The sequence below is a fragment of the Medicago sativa genome, chromosome 5, assembly GCF_051527215.1.
Source record: "Medicago sativa cultivar Bolivia chromosome 5, Bolivia_mono, whole genome shotgun sequence".
Lineage (NCBI taxonomy): Eukaryota > Viridiplantae > Streptophyta > Magnoliopsida > Fabales > Fabaceae > Medicago > Medicago sativa.
In genome coordinates, this window is record NC_140753.1 from 58,043,858 (window position 1) to 58,060,866 (window position 17,009).

General features: G+C 31.0%; 1 pseudogene; it reads right to left on the minus strand.

The window, feature by feature from the left end:
- Window positions 1-9,635: 9,635 nt before the first annotated feature.
- On the minus strand, window positions 9,636-10,662 carry LOC146923446 (senescence associated gene 20 pseudogene; annotated as a pseudogene).
- Between the last annotated feature and the right edge of the window lie 6,347 nt (window positions 10,663-17,009).

The following is a 17,009-nucleotide window of genomic DNA, read 5'->3' on the forward strand; positions in this document are numbered from 1 at the left end:
GTCACCCTTATATAGGCGCACATTGAGGATAACCGTCTCTAGATTTTGCGGCTTGTGATTAGGGAGCGGTTAGAGAACACGTGTAGGGTGATCCTCGCGCGGAGACGTGCTTGGATGCGGTGTGATGCACTAAAGTTGGTGTGTTCCCTCAGACGTGGGGCCTTAAGACGGTGCAAGTTTAGACCACGTCTCAATGTCTTCTGATCGGTCTAGAACAGTTGGTCATAGTGTAAACCTTTAATTTTGAATGGTACTGACGAGTTGATGATAAACTAGTATAACATCTTCTATGTAATTTGGAATAACGTTGCTGTATAAATTGGATGAAATGAAACTCTTAAAAGTTAATTGGAAATTAAGTTAGAACTAAATAAGAGCTTATGATAACAAAAAGGTATTTTAGCCAATATTTATAAGGAGTTTTTTTATGCATATAAAAAAAACATACTATTTCATACAATTTTTTACATGATTAATACACTTTTTATTATTGACTTATTTATTTATTACAAATATGAAATAACAGTCAAATGACAATTTTTTTACATAACTGTAAGTCTTTTTTTCTTTTGGTAAATTAAGGTAATCTTTGCACGAAATTACATAGACGTAATTGTAATTTCTTCAAGGAGTTAACCTCTCTCAACATATGGTTGACACGTGATGAATTCTTGAAAAAAATTTGCATAGAATAATATACAATTTATTTATGAGATTAATCCTTTCGGTCAAAATTAGGGATGTCAATGGGTACCCATGGGTACGGATAGTATGATATCCGTGTCTGCCCCGTTGGATAAATATGATACCCGTGCCCGCCCCGTACCCTCGTGGGTACCCACTGTGCGAGTACCCGTATGTATTGAGGTATTCATGGGTATTCATGGGTACCCATGGATTTTTGATATTTTTTTTGTACAAACAATAAATTTTTCTTAGTTACCAAAAAACTTCAACTTTTAAACATTCATACATAATTCATTCAAAATTTCATAAATCGTACATAATCCATAGGAAATTCATGATTTTTACATAATCCATATGATATGTTTTATGATGTGAATGAAGTAGAAACGTGAACTTAATAAGATGAATTAAAAAGATTGAAAATAAAAATAGGTTGTTAACGAGGAATCTTAGGTCGGCCGTAAAATTTCCTTCAATAAGGTAACAACTTTAAGTAATAAGATAAGATATATAAGAATATTTTAGTGATTTACTTAATTTATTATCGGGTATGGGTACAATCAAATCCGTGTCCATATCCATATAATAATGGGTAGTCAAATACCCGTTGACTATACCCGTGGATACCCGTTTAGCTACCCGCCCCGTGCCCGTGATGGATTTTACCCACGGGTACCCGTGGGCATGGGTATTTTTGCCACCCCTAGTCAAAATGACATTAATAATGTTTAAAATTATAATAGAAAAATTAATTAGTGTTTCGGTGAAACTGTAAAATGACATATAATATCACAATCATTGTTTTAAAATGACCTATAATTCAGAATAATTTTTTAGCAATTATATTGCATAACATAACACAAGATATTTTTAATTAAAATTCTTGTATTTATTATTTCATACTACCTTTTACAAAGGCAACATTTGTAGATACACTTTTACGAACATATTCCTAAAGTACTACTATGTTGCATGGAGGTGAGAAACCCATCACAACAACATTTACTTCCCTCACACTCTCCATGATAGCCACTTTTTGCACACAAATTGCAACAATCAGCATCACTACCCGGACATCCCGCAAAGCTGGAGCAAACTCTATTGAAACTATTTATCAAATCATTTACTCTTTCCCCTGCTAATCAAAATTTTGTCATTATAAATTGAATATGCATCAAAATTATAAAAATGATAAGTTTCATCAAAATAGGTTATATTTCATAACTAGAACAAGCATTGTTAATGTTGATTGACGAATCTATAATTCTACTGGATATGGAACAGTAATTTATTTAGAAAAAAATATTCATCTTTTCTAGATAATTTGATATAATTTTAGTCAAAATAATAAAAATTTGATAAAATTAATAAATATAAATGGCATTTTTTTTTTTACAACAAATGACATATTTCTAAAATGATATCAGATCTAAAATAAACTTGGAGCTACGAACCCAAGAAGCATAAAGTAGAAAACGAATTTGATCGAGAACACAAAAAGGAGATGCATATCAAGTGAAACAACATTAAGAAATATAATATACTCAATATTTTCTTGTAAGAAAATTTTGACATGTCAAACACATTATATATATACATGTTGAATGGCAAACCGAACACATTGTAGATTTTCAGAACAATGGATTCTTAAGACAAAAATGATTTTGTATTTTAAACACCATTTTACACGTTATCATTATATGCATGTTTTTGTAAAATAACTTAACTACGTTAGGAAGTTGGTTTGTTACCTGAAGCTATGATCGAAGCAATGCACATAATTGCTAAAATAAAACTGAGACTCTTGATATTGGTTGCCATTTTACTTTGAAAGGTTGATTATCAAGTTCTTACAATAAGGTATTTAAGATGGTTAGAGAAGTTAATTGAATGAATTTTTTTTATTACCATAGTCAATTCAATGGATTAAGATTAAGAAATTGGTCTAAGTTATAAGGATTGCATTTCAAAACATGTTGAAAATGACAAGGATTCAAAGAAAATATATAGTCAGTCAAAGAACAAAATATTAAAATAATTTTTTTATTAATTTTGATATGGAAAACACAATAAAATAAATCAAATATATGTTAAAGAACTATAAAATGCGATTTATTTTAAAATTTGTAAATCATGGATGCATTGTACCTATAAGAGCATCCACATCAGAATTCCTCCATTTTTGAGATGTATAAATGGGTCACATATGACATATGAAAATTGCTGTTGACACATTAGCTTTGGCTAGGACACACATGTAAAAGACGTTTTTACCACTTCGGTAGTTAACTGCCGAATTATGAAACCGGCTGCAGTTAACTACCGAGGAAAACTTCGGCAGTAAACTACCGAGGAAAATTGAAAACTTCGGCAGTTAACTGCCGAGGAAACCTCAAACCTGTTTTTTTTTTTTTTTTGACAAAAACCATTAATTCTTTAGACCTAAATTTTCCTTAATTAAATTTAATTCTTTAATTATTTTATGGAATTAAACATAATTCTTTTTATGATTTCATTAATGTGATTTTGTTGCCATAATGAAGAAATATGGATTTTGTTGCCATTAAATACACGATTCTTTTTATAAAGTTGTTGATTTCATTCATATAATTTTGTTGCCATAAATAAAAAAAATGAGATCCTATAATTACTACATATTCAATCACGTTTCTTAATTAAAAAGAGGTTTTTTTTTTTTAAGAATAGAAAAGTGGTTTTATTTGTACAAAAAAAAAGGTATTATTGATAGAATAATTACAAATATAATTATTTGAAAGAGAGATGAATAATATTTGAAATATTATAATTTGTCAACAACAAAAAAAATCTGAAATATTATAATTAATTACTAATAATTACAAATATAATTATTCTATCATTTGTAACGTTTTTGTTGTTGCATTTTTTTTATTGAATCATCATTTTAGGTCCATTAACTACTGATTGCATATATTATTCATCTCTCGTATTTCTTCATTTATGGCAACAAAATCACATGAATGAAATCATAAAAATAATTATGTTTAATTCCTTAAAAGGATTAAAGAATTAAATTTAATTAAGGAAAATTTAGGTCTAAAGAATAAAAAGAATTAATGGTTTTTGTCAAAAAAAAAACAGGTTTGAGGTTTCCTCGGCAGTTAACTGCCGAAGTTTTCAATTTTCCTCGGTAGTTTACTGCCGAAGTTTTCCTCGGTAGTTAACTGCAGCCGGTTTCATAATTCGGCAGTTAACTACCGAAGGGGTAAAAACGTCTTTTACATGTGTGTCCTAGCCAAAGCTAATGTGTCAACAGCAATTTTCATGACATATACACACATCATTCTTTATAATTTTTTTAATATTTATACTTAATAAGAAATCAATTCCTTGAACCTAACACCTCAAAAAAATTATCAAATGATTCTCACTAATAAATATTAGGCTTAAGTGTACTTTTCCCCCCTAACTTTCAAAAACTTGCAATTTTGAGCCCCTAAGTACAAAAACTACAATTTTGGCCCCCTATGATTTAGTCCCATTGCATATTTGGTCCTTTTAGTCAATTTTGACTTATTCAACGCCTACGTGGCAGGCCACGTGTGTAATTAATTAATTAAATAATTTAAAAAACAAAAAAAATCAATTTTTAAATTAAATAAATTAAAAAAAGAATTAAAAAATCAGAAAAAAAATAAAAAAAAATTACTATGGAAAGGAAGAAGCAGAGGCACGTGAAAATCCAGAAAAACTTCATCTTCCAAAAAATTAAAACTTCATCATTTTCATAAATTCATCAAACAAATTTCACACAAAATTATAACACCACAATACAAATCCTTGAATACCTATGGCACAACACCAAAATTACTATCCATCTCCACTTCACCTCCCTTCAATTCCTCTACGTATATCTCACAAACCTTCCAGATTCAACATTTCACTGTTGATCCCTCAGATCTGCAACTATCATAGAGTACATAGAAGAAGAGGAACGCAACATGGCAGTGCCGGAAACTGAGACTCCGTTGATTCCGGAAGAAGCGCGATGGTGGAGGACGACGGCGTTGATGGGAGGAATGTGGAAGGTGCTTGCTGCACACCATGACGCCAACACTCTCTCTAGATTCGCTTAGACATGACGCATTTCACGTTGCCATCGTCATAATCTTAATCAACCTTTACCTATGTTTACCAAAGGCTGAAGCATATAGATTAGGATTCAACTTTTATGTTGCTGCTAGTTGGATTAATTTTTTCATTGGCTGTTCGGTACTGGGAAGAGCGTATATAGCTTTTTCTCTTTAGATTTTTTGGCTATGTCCCTATACTGTACTGTTATTTTCCTGCCTGTTTCCCTTTGTTGCTGCGAGTTATAATGTAGCGAGGGGGAGCTGTTTGTATTGGCTTTTGCTTGCCTTTTATGCACTTCTTGGGGGTTGTAGACTTGTAGCTACTATGGAGTACTTGGGGGTTTTGTTGGGAAGGTGATGGGTTCAAGTGGAAGAAGAAGAAGCCATTGGAATGGAAGGTGGTGCTGGTGGCTGGGGTTAGTAGAGAGAAAGAAGGGAGATTGAACCAACCAAACCAAACACATAGATTCGAAGAAGCCATTGGAAGTGAAAAGAATTGATTTTTTTTATTTTTTTCTGATTTTTAAATTCTTTTTTTAATTTATTTAATTTAAAAATTGATTTTTTTGTTTTTTAAATTATTTAATTAATTAATTACACACGTGGTCTGCCACGTAGGCGTTGAATAAGTCAAAATTGACCAAAAGGACCAAATATGCAATGGGGCTAAATCATAGGGGGTCAAAATTGTAGTTTTTGTATTTAGGGGGCTAAAATTGCAAGTTTTTGAAAGTTGGGGGGAAAAAGTGCACTTTAGCCTAAATATTATATCATTACGGTTCAACAATAATCATTTATTTTTTAATATAATTTATTAAGTGAGACTAGAAAAAAAGTGAGGTGAGAGTGCTTATATAGTCATCATTATTTATAACCACCCAACCAAACAATTGGACTGCAGTGGTAAATAAACTTCATCGAAGAATAAATTGTTTGAGAGAACCCAAGTTTGAGTGGAACAATTAAACTCTGGAATATTATGACCACTTTCTCTGAGAACCGAAGGGTTAACAAAAAAAAAATCTCTATAAACAACCAAATTTCAACTTCACAATATGAGGCGTCTATTTAACCCAACGCTAAGTATGTGAAATAGTACCCACTATTGTAGATGTTGTAATTGAAGGGAAATCATGATCATAAAGACAGCGTAAATTACACTTTTTAATTTCCTTTCCTTGGATCATTAAGTGCAGAAAAGGATTTTGATCACAGCATAGCAACATAGCAGTGCCTCTACTCGTCTACGCGAACAGCTCTCCTCTGGTTCCCGGTGCTAGCCAAACAATAAGAGGTTCAGAGAGAACTAGAGTTTTGATTGCGGTATTAGGGTTTCTGTAAAGTGATGTATCTTGTTTCAACACAAGGGTTCTATCTATAAAACCACTTGTGTGCTCTGCAAGTCAAACAATCACTACTGAGATTCTGTAAGCCTAGTAACTCATTAGCCTTTGCTAACTACTTCATTTGCTAATTCCACCCCAAGTTATAAGTCTTGCTTATATCTCTCCTTTTAACTGTTCTTTTGTATGTGATCGTATATGTTCTAGTAACGTTAAAACCACTTGTGTGCTCTGCAAGTCAAACAATCACTAGTGAGATTCTGTAAGCCCAGTAACTCATTAGCCTTTGCTAACTACTTCATTTGCTAATTCCACCCCAAGTTATAAGTCTTGCTTATATTTCTCCTTTTAATTGTTCTTTTGTATGTGACCGTATATGTTCTAGTAATGTTGGTAATAACATGAAATCTTATATTTAATATTATAAATAGTGAGCGTTATCTATCAACACATCAGTGATACCCAAGTGACAAGAATGTAAGTGATATGACAAAACCTTTTTCATGATATATAATGTTATGTGTATAATTACCCATTTTCTCTTTATACTATATTGAACACAAGACATAGGTTGTGTCACCCTTATATAACTCGACATTTATATTTCTTGATCCCGAAATATATTGAGTAATGAATAAGTCTAATATCTCATATTGACTTAATTTGGCATGATCATGCAATTTTACAGTCATATTTCATCAAGATGCCTAAAGATATATATCCTTTTATGCAAGAGGGGAAAATACCATCTAGAACAGTCATGTCCCTCAACATGATTTGTCAACTGTCCATTAACCAACTTTAACATTATCCTGTTATAGATAACGTTTGGATGAGAATAAAACACTTGAGTCCACATCTAGGGATCATAGTGGTTTCATGTCTAAGAGCAGCATGCACTATTATCACTATGAGAATATCGTGTGACACTTTCATAACATACTATGTAGTATTCTCATGGCAGGTCAATCGAGTATAAATATTACTCCTAATATTTATACAAATGTATAAACTTAATATCTCATATATATGATCCATGATACGTAGTCAGCAATCTACATACATAATAGTCTCTACAGTTTACTATTGACTCAACTTATAATAGCTTGACCACAAATACTTTTAAGAATAATGTTTTTTATGTTAATGTAATCTCACGATTAACTCTCACTTAATGTTCCATCACAACAAACTATATATTCTAGGAACTTTATTAATTAATCTTAAAACAAATATAATAAAGAATGTCTTATTTTATTTAAGGGTCTTGCTAACCAGTGTCATCAGGGCAATGGTTAAGGAATCTATAAATAGAAAATTTCTTGAAAATATAAGTTTTGACTTTTGATTAAGTAATAATTACACTACTTTTAATAAAAAGTTACTTGTTTTTGTTGCTTAATCAATGCCTTGAGGGCACTGTTTAACATTCTCCTTTATATAAAAATAAAAGTCATGATACATAACATAAGTTTAACATAAACTATTGATCTCTAAGGCTTACACCAACAATAATATAGTTATAAAAATTTATAAAATTCATAAATCTGTTTTGACATAAAAATCATATAAAAATTTATATTAAATTGAATAGTATAAAGTAAATATTTAATGTAATACATTTAACGAATAAATTAACCAATATTACTAAAATAAGCTTAACTAATAAAGACTATCAATTATTTTATGAAATGTCATTAGCTCTTTAAATTGAAGACTGTCAATTAATTTAGTCTTTTTATCATTGAATTTTGATGTAAAAAGATATGGTAATTAACTAAGAAAGTGTAATTTAAAAAAAAAGTAAGAAAATGTGTAAGATTACTTATCAATTAAACAACGTGTTAGCTAAATGATTGATATCAAGCAGTTATTGAGTTTGAGTTAAAGATGAATTATTCGAAACAATTTTGAACTTTACTTACTTCATGGTTGAACTCTAAATCATTAAGGTCCTCTTTCCTTAGAAAACATATGATTAATACCAAAAGAATTGGCATTATGTGAGAGAGGTTATCTTCCTTCTCTATAGAAACTCACCTCTTAACCTTCAACTAAAAGCCTTTGCCCTCACATATCTCTTCCCCCTTCATCCAAATCAAACCCAACAAGATGTAGTCATGGTTTTGGTGGTGTGATGCCTTTTCATGGCCGTACCACCACCGCTTAGTGTCCGGCGTTGCGCCGCCGCGACTACAGTTTCGAGATCTATAGCTTGACTGCTTTGGATATGGGTTACATAAAAACGTGATGGTGGCAAACAACTTGCTAACGGCGGCATCAACTTGTTGATTCGTGGCTGGAGGTCATGTTTATGGTTCTTTTTAATGACACTCCACTCTCACTTCAGTGGTTGGATGGGTCGTCGTCAGTTTCTGGTGGTTTGTTGGTCGTGCGAACTGTTTGTGGTGTTTAATGACGCGTCTCCCTTACTGGGTTGATGCGGGGTGGCTCATCTACCTTTGTCCGCCTCCGTGCCGTCACTTGTGGGTGTGCTGCCTTTGATCTCTGATTCATCCAGATATGTTGAGATATGTAATTTTCTTTGGTTGTGGTGTGTCGTTGTTGGGTGGGTTGGATAGGCTCGTGGTCGTCATCGTCTTCAAATATGGTTTGGTCCGTTGCGATTGAATTGGATAATTTCGCCAGAAATGGCTCTTTAAGTTTGATGTTGTGAGCAAATTGTGTGTGTACGGACTCGTTACCGTGTTGGCGGTTGAACGAGTTCAAGCACCATTATAAAAAATTCGACTTCATTGTTTATCGGTTCATACCCTTTTTTTTTTTTTTGCAATTTGGTTTCGAACACATGGGCGGATCTATTGGATTGTGCTGGTGGTGTGCGGCTGATTACTTTGAATTAGAATTTTTTGGTTGTTTTGTTTCAAATCACCTTTGGGGGTTTGTTTTTTGCTACACTATATATGGTTTTATGTCCCTCCAGTCTTGTACAATTTCTTTTAGTTTTAATCTACTTAGGGTGCCCCAAATTCTTCTGCGCCCCATTTGCTAAAACATAATTACCAAAAAAATAAAACAGGCATGTATATAAGCAAAAATTGCATCCTTCAAGATAAAAATGACATTCATTTCTTCATTTTCTTTCATTAATTAAAATTTAAAAAATTGATCTTTTTCTTATTAATACCCACGTCATCATTGTCATGGCCACATCCACATAGATATTTTTTTCAACGGGAATTATTATTATTTTTTGTCAAGTTTTCAACGAGAATTCTAAAAAATGCCAATGATGTTAATTAATGTTATGAAAGTTCAATGATATATTTTTTTTTACAACAAAAAGAAGAGATCAAGTTTTCACTGAAATCCTACTTAGACACTCTAAATCAGTTCGATAATATTCATATCATCATCGTTATGACCATTACTGACATTTTTTACAACGAAAATTCTAAAAAAAATGCCAACTTCGTTAATATATAAGTATTACAACAAGACATATTTTGATTTAATACAACGAAAATTCTAAAAAAAATGTCAACTTCGTTAATATATAAGTATTACAACAAGACATATTTTGATTTACTTTAAATATATCAATACTTTTTTTTTGACAAGATTAAATATCAATACTTATAAAATATTAGGTTGGACTTATTATTTTCATTAATGACGAAATAGGAGAGAGAATAGTACTTTTTTTTTTTTATTAATCAAGAGAGAATAATACTTGTAAAGACTAAAAATTAGAGTTTCAAATTAAAAAGTTCTATTGAATAGGTTGGATGTTTTGGAAGTAGTACTCCACTTTGAGGGAAACCTTTTCCACAAAGGAAATTTCTCATTCTCAAACTTCTCCTAAACTTACCCCAATAGTAGTTAACTACCATTCAACACTTTTTAGAACAGTTCAATCATTTTTTAAATCGGTGTGTCGAACAACGTTTAACTGCCGTTTGGACCAACGACAGTTGGAAAAAAGTGAAATTTGAGAAGTAAGAAGTAATTTTCTTCTACTAGATTGTGAGAATGAGTCCAGGAACAGAACCATCACAAAGCTTACTTTGCCAAATGCACCTACAAGTGGAACCAACAACAACATCTTCTGAATGCAAACCAAGCCTAGTAACAGTAACCGAAGTGTTAACATACTCTCTAACCTCAGTGATAACTCCGTTAGAAATTGACCAAGCATGAACCCACCATACCATATTTTTTTCATCATAGCCTTCAGCAACAATCACTGATCCAAATCCAATTATAAGATTAGGAACTAAAGATTTTTGAGATATTGATGATGATGAGCCTGTGAGGATAGGGACCAAATAGTGACGATGACATGGTGGACCATGGAACCACCATTCCAAATCTGAGGCAAGAAGATGTTGCATTGTGTATGTGTCTTTGGAGACTAAGGCTTTGTATAAATCAGTTACTAATTTCTTGTTGTGTTCCTCTTGCTCTAGAGGCATGTCTTTGAGTTACAAAGATTTGGAATACCAAAAGATATTGTATTAGTTAGGCTTATTAATTGATATATTTGCTAGAATTTTAGGGGAAATATGAGAATGGTAGAAATGAGTGGGAGGGGGTGGTCTTATATATTGTTATGGAGGTGACATGAGATGAGTGATAGGAAAATAACAATTAAAATATATTTGAATTAATTAATTAGTCCACCACTATCTTTATGTGACTGGTTTTTATGAAAATTTAATAAATAAATTACTTGTTTAAGAATGTAGAGCATTCAAAATATTTTGTTAATAATGAAATATGCAAAATTCAATTTGATTTTGAGTTTGAAAAAAATGATAAATGGTGTGGAGATTTTTTTAGAGATGTGAAGAAATATTTTTATATATTATATTTAGATGATTCCATATACTATACACTATAACCTAAATAATTTTTAAAAAATTAAACAGTATAACGTTTCGGAAATACAAGCAACTCAACAATAATTGATTAGGTCCTTGAAAAAAACAATGAGTGATTAGGTGACGAATTAAGCAAACATTGCTTTCAAAGAAATTAAAGCAGATAAGTGTAAGGTGTTTTTTTTTACAATATATCAATGATTGACTAAGAAAACAATAAGATAGTTAAAAGTTGAAACCAATTAAATAAGGTGAATGATAATGATTTTCTTTCTGTTACAAAAATGAAAAGTTTTGTAACTAAAACTTGCACTAAGAATTTAAGATATAGAATAAGAGAGGATATCAAGTTGTTAATAGTGTAAGAAAGCTTTTTAGAGGTGCCATATAGGTACAATACTTGCATAAGAACCATGCAAGTTTCCTTTACAAAGATATATAGATATAGATAGATAGATAGATAGATAGATAGATGGTCAAATTGTGATATCTCTTAAGAATATTATTCATTTAGGCAATCTCTTAACAATAATTATCTAGTAGTAATATAATGTTGGTCTATCAAAGAGTTTCATATGGAGTAGAAAATTGATAAGTGAGAGTCTCATAAACCTAATATTTTAAGGTTTTGAATTAAGATGTGGTGTCAAATTATATTATTGTGATTTTCAAAGTTCAATGTGATGATCCTTGAACCACTTTATGACTCATCAATGGTACCAGAGCCGATGGTTCTACCGACTCAGTGTATTGAAAGTCTTATTGACCAAACCACCTTGTGACCCAACCCAACAATGATATCAAAGTGAATAGTTCGACTGACTCCTTGTATCGAAAGTCTTACTAACCAAGATGTTCAAGTAGCATGTCTCATTGATTGAGTTAAGTAACAACGATCCAAGCGTGTAGATGAAATAGCTACAGTTCGAGCAGAAACATACCATAAAAATGAATGGACTTACACTTGAGAAAGATATTGTTGGTATATCAAGTACGAATAAGAGTGTCACATGTGATTGAAAAATAGACATTGAACATTATATAAATAAGATGACTTCTTTCAAAAAAAATAATAATAAGATGACTTACAAACCTTTCTTCAAAATAAGATGATTTATAAATCTAATGTTTAAGTTTAAGATTAAAATGGAGTGTCTAATTACACTTATGTGATTGCTCAAAAGTCAAAATACAATGTGATATCCTCAAACCACACTCATGACCTAACATATAAAAACATATGTATAATTGGTAGTAAGTAAAAGATTCAATACAATGTTTTTTACTTTGGACAACACTATTGAAGTAGATGATATAATATATATTGTTTTTGAAACATAGAATATAGGACGGGTTTTACAATTTACACCGTTGATAACAATATTCTATATTGCATTTGACTCTTAGATTATTGCGAATTGCCATACATTATATAAAAGGGTGTAATTTTTGGTGAGTAAATAGTCGATTATCCCGTTGAAATTGCAACTTTCGTCAAAATTTCCCCCTCAATTTTGTGAAATTTAAAAAGTTCCCTTGATTTTGTCAAACGTCTGTTAAATCTCCCGCTCCATCCGTTTTTGTCATAGACCCTATGACGTGGCCGTTAAATGCTCACATGACACCTCAAAGTGGACTGAATGTTATGCCACATCGAAAGGGGTAATTGACTTTTTTGCTTTTTAACATAAACCAAGTTTTATGATTAAGAGTGTAATTTCCACATAAGTTTTAAATTTGAGGGGGGTATGTATATTTTATGATTAAGAGTATAATTTCCACATAAGTTTTAAATTTGAGGGGGTATGTATGTATACATAAGTGTTAAATTTAAGGGGAGTTATTTGCTTATTTTATAATCACATATTTTCTACAAAAATAGGTTAATTACCCCATGTGACATGATATAACTTTCAATCTACGTGGAGGCGCGCCACGTTTGACAAAATCAAGGGTTTTTTTGTTTTTTTTTTTTTTTTTAAGTTTCGCAAAATTGAGAAAGACTTTTGACGAAAGTTACAATTTTCAGTGGACCATAATTCATTATGTTTACATTCAATTATTCATTCATTCCACAACTTCTCTATACAAAGGGGATTTTGAGGAGGATTTTTAACGGGAAAAATTATCATTACAAACTCAATACAAGTTTTGACTTGGACCACTTTTATAGTTCAAAATAAACCGAGCTAAGTTTTACTTAGCTTATTTTCTATAATTAAATGGGGTACATGAAACCAAAAATATTTTTAGCACTAAACTTTTAGAAAATAGTCTTATATGTGCTTGTGTTTCAACGCGTCGCTTTCATCCTAATGAACATAAAATTTAACTAAAAGATCTAATGATTTCTTCAAAAAAAAAAACTAAAAGATCTAATGATAGATTCAATATAAAAGTATATTTTTCACACTTCTTGATTCACGTTAATTAAATAAAATTTGATTAAAGAAGCTTTAAGGGATCATGAGATCGTGGTTGATTTCCGACCAGATACACCGGCCTAAACAAGAACGAACCAATTAGAAAAGCCTTAATTGGACTCATAATTTAACTTCAAATATTAGAAAAGTCTTAATTGGGGTACATTATGTTCACTAATGCTCGTTTGTTCATAATTTATTTGTCATGTTGGATTTATCCTTTCTTGTCATCACATTTGGTAGGCAATAACTGGTAATGGGTTTTTCTTTATTAATTTAGTGCTGTGAAAAATATTGTATTTCAAAGTCCCCACAATCATAAGTAAGTTTACTAACCATACTAAATTTAACTATAACGGTACACACTTGTATAATGCACCAATAATAGATTACCTCTATTTTATAGTAGATGGTCCAATTTATAGGCACCACGTAATTCTACAAATAGAGGTGCCCCCAAAATCTCCTTTTTTGAAAGGGTGTTTACTGGATTTATTATTAGGAATGTCTTTCTTGAAATATAAGGAAGAAAATTTTATTTCTAGATATTTTTAAGAAAAAATGTATATTTAATATTATAATGTTTTATTGAAAAAATAATATTATATAATGTTTTCAAGAACCAAAGATGTTTACAGGTAATTACACATGAATTTACTATCATTTTTATGAAAACTTTATTCTCACCTTTTTTGAATAATTTTCTATCCTCAAAAACATTTTATAATCAAGAATAAAATTTAATAAACTCATAACAAACATAAAAATGTATATTTATATCATTTTTTTTTATCAAGAGTCTATAAAGACAATTTAAAGCAAACACACCATAACATAACAGTCTAACTTTGTTACCGTTTAAAAATATAAATGACTTTTTTTTAAGCTAAGAAAGCATTAAAAACCGTTTAAAACTTCAAATTAAGTTTAAAAAAACATCATAATCTTTCCTTAAAATAACATGAAATTCTAAGATTTTTGCATGAGCATCAAAAGTAAATACCTAACGGGAATGCCCCACCAAAATATGAAGAATTACGTGGTGTCTTACACGTCACATTGCATGAATTTGTGGCTCTAGTTTTATAGTATCAGGTCCAATTTAAGGAAATTTAGGCATGCATGCTCAATGTTTTTTTATGACAAATATAGACAAAAATCCATGATTCTTTGAGTACTAGTGCTTCTCTGCGGGAAAACTTTGTCATTCCACTTCTTTACAATCATTTCATAGCCAAACATTGCCTTGTTAATTGTCTATCCATTTTCCACTAAAATGACTTTGCCACTATTTCTTTCCTTTTAAGAGAGGATGTTATTTTACATTTCAATTTTAAAGTCAAAACATATGATATTATAATAGGATTAAAAAAAAATATATATAAACTATTTTGCATTATAAAGTCAAAACTTATGATATTCCGTTAGTGCTAAGAATCAAATTTTCACGTTATAATGTTATTTTTTTTTCTAATATCATTTTCGAACTTTTTGCTTATTGGCCAAAGGAGACTTATTCTGTTGGTAAAGTTAACTTGTATTCGTCTGTGACCTTAATTCAGTTGGTAGAGATATTGTATGATATATATAAAGCATGGTTCGAACCAGTGTGACAATATTTTTTGTTGACGATTTATAAGTACCTTTGAGGTTTGAGATTTGTGTGGATTTATACGCACCTTTAGGTTTTGAAGTCTATCTTGATCTTAGTGAGTATTCGGGACCCAATTCACCTAAATTTTATTTAATATTTTTTTTTTCCTTATTGGAATTATTTTCTTCATCAAAATTAGACAGCAAAATCAATGTATATGTTTTCTATCAAGATAATGTACTTTTTTTCTATGAGTGATGAAGTAGTTTTGCATCAAAAACAAGATAAGTATTTGTATCGTCTCCACAGGGATTAGTGCGACATCACGGATATTTCAACATCAAATATCATTCTAAGTAAAAAGGGTGATTGTTTGTTTGAATTTACAACTATGTTAACTAAATGCAAAAAGTAAAAGATGAGATTAATAAGGATTGAAACTTGTTAGGAGTAGCGTTCCTTAACCAAGCGTCACACGTAAACTAATGATCCATACGAATTCTAGCTTTATAAACAACATTATCACAATCAATTCTAAACTATCCTTCGTGTCCAAAGCGATATAATTAATTCTAAGGTATCGTTTAAACATTCGTGTCCAAATCCCTTAAACGATAACAAAGTCGATCGAATAACCTAATCGACCGTGTCCAGCTTGATTAAGTATCCGAAAGCATTTAACTCTTGATTATGGTGATTATCACAAGATTAACAAACTTGTCAAGAATGATATAACCTAAGATATATTGCTACTCTAGCTCTAGATTCAAGAGTTTGTGTCCAAATCATCTTGAATCTCATTGAAAGCATTAACACAAGAATAACAACAATATTGAATATAAATTGCTAGAATCATATTTTGCAAGATCAAAAGATTACATGTTAGCAAGAATCAAGTACCTCTCATCCCAACAAAGAGTGTTTAGCTACACATCATCATGGAAGCCTTGCAAGGATGGATTGAAAAGGAAGGAACCATTACACTTGTGATGTCTCAACAAAGGAATAAGGATCCAACTTCCAAAATCACTCTCACTTCATATGATCTACCCTATTTTCTCTCTAAGATATTACAATGAAAACTAAGAGAAAAGCTATGAAAAACTCTAAGTTACTAAGACTAATATGAACTATATATCTCTCTAATGAAATTCTAATAATATATAATATATCAAGCCCAAAATATCTAAATAATATCTAACATAATATCTAATGGAATAGTAAATATCTAAAATAATATCTAACATAATATCTAACATAATATCTAAATAATATCTAACATAATATCTAATGGAATAGTAAATATCTAAAAGAGAGGTAAACTTTTATTTTAAAGGGCTGAGTTTTTACACCTACGCTAATAGCGACATATACGCTATTAGCGAAGTAGGTCGGCCTAAATGGTGGCCAATGAGATTCTGCCACGTTGCTCCTTTTGCCCTGCTTCGCCCAAATCACGCTAATAGCGTGATTTTCTGGAGCTTTTACGCTAATAGCGTAATATACGCGAATAGCGTATTTCTTCAAACCCAGCTTCTGCTTCGCTCCAGGTACGCTAATGGCGTACCTCTCTGGACCAATTTCGCTAATAGCGTGGAACACGCTAATAGCGAATTCTTCAAAACCAGCTTTTGCTAATTTGCACTTTTTCATGATTTTTGGTCTTTGCTCAGTGTCTTGGGGTAAATTTCTGCATAAAAGGATAGAGTAAGATATATAAAGCGTAATAAGGCATTTAACGCTAATTTCTCGGCTTTTCCTTCAATAACTTGCAAAACAAGTAACAAAAAGTGCTTAAAATATAACACGAAATTAACACTTTTTAGCACTTATCAATGAGCCTCAAAATAATACACGAAATCAATACATGTTGAATTGCTTATTTAGTTGTTACATCGCATCACAACTATACAATAAAAAATAACATTGTTTAACATGTACAAGCAAAATGGTCTTGTACCATACACAAGTGTCTTTCTCATCATTGGATCAATAAATCATATCAT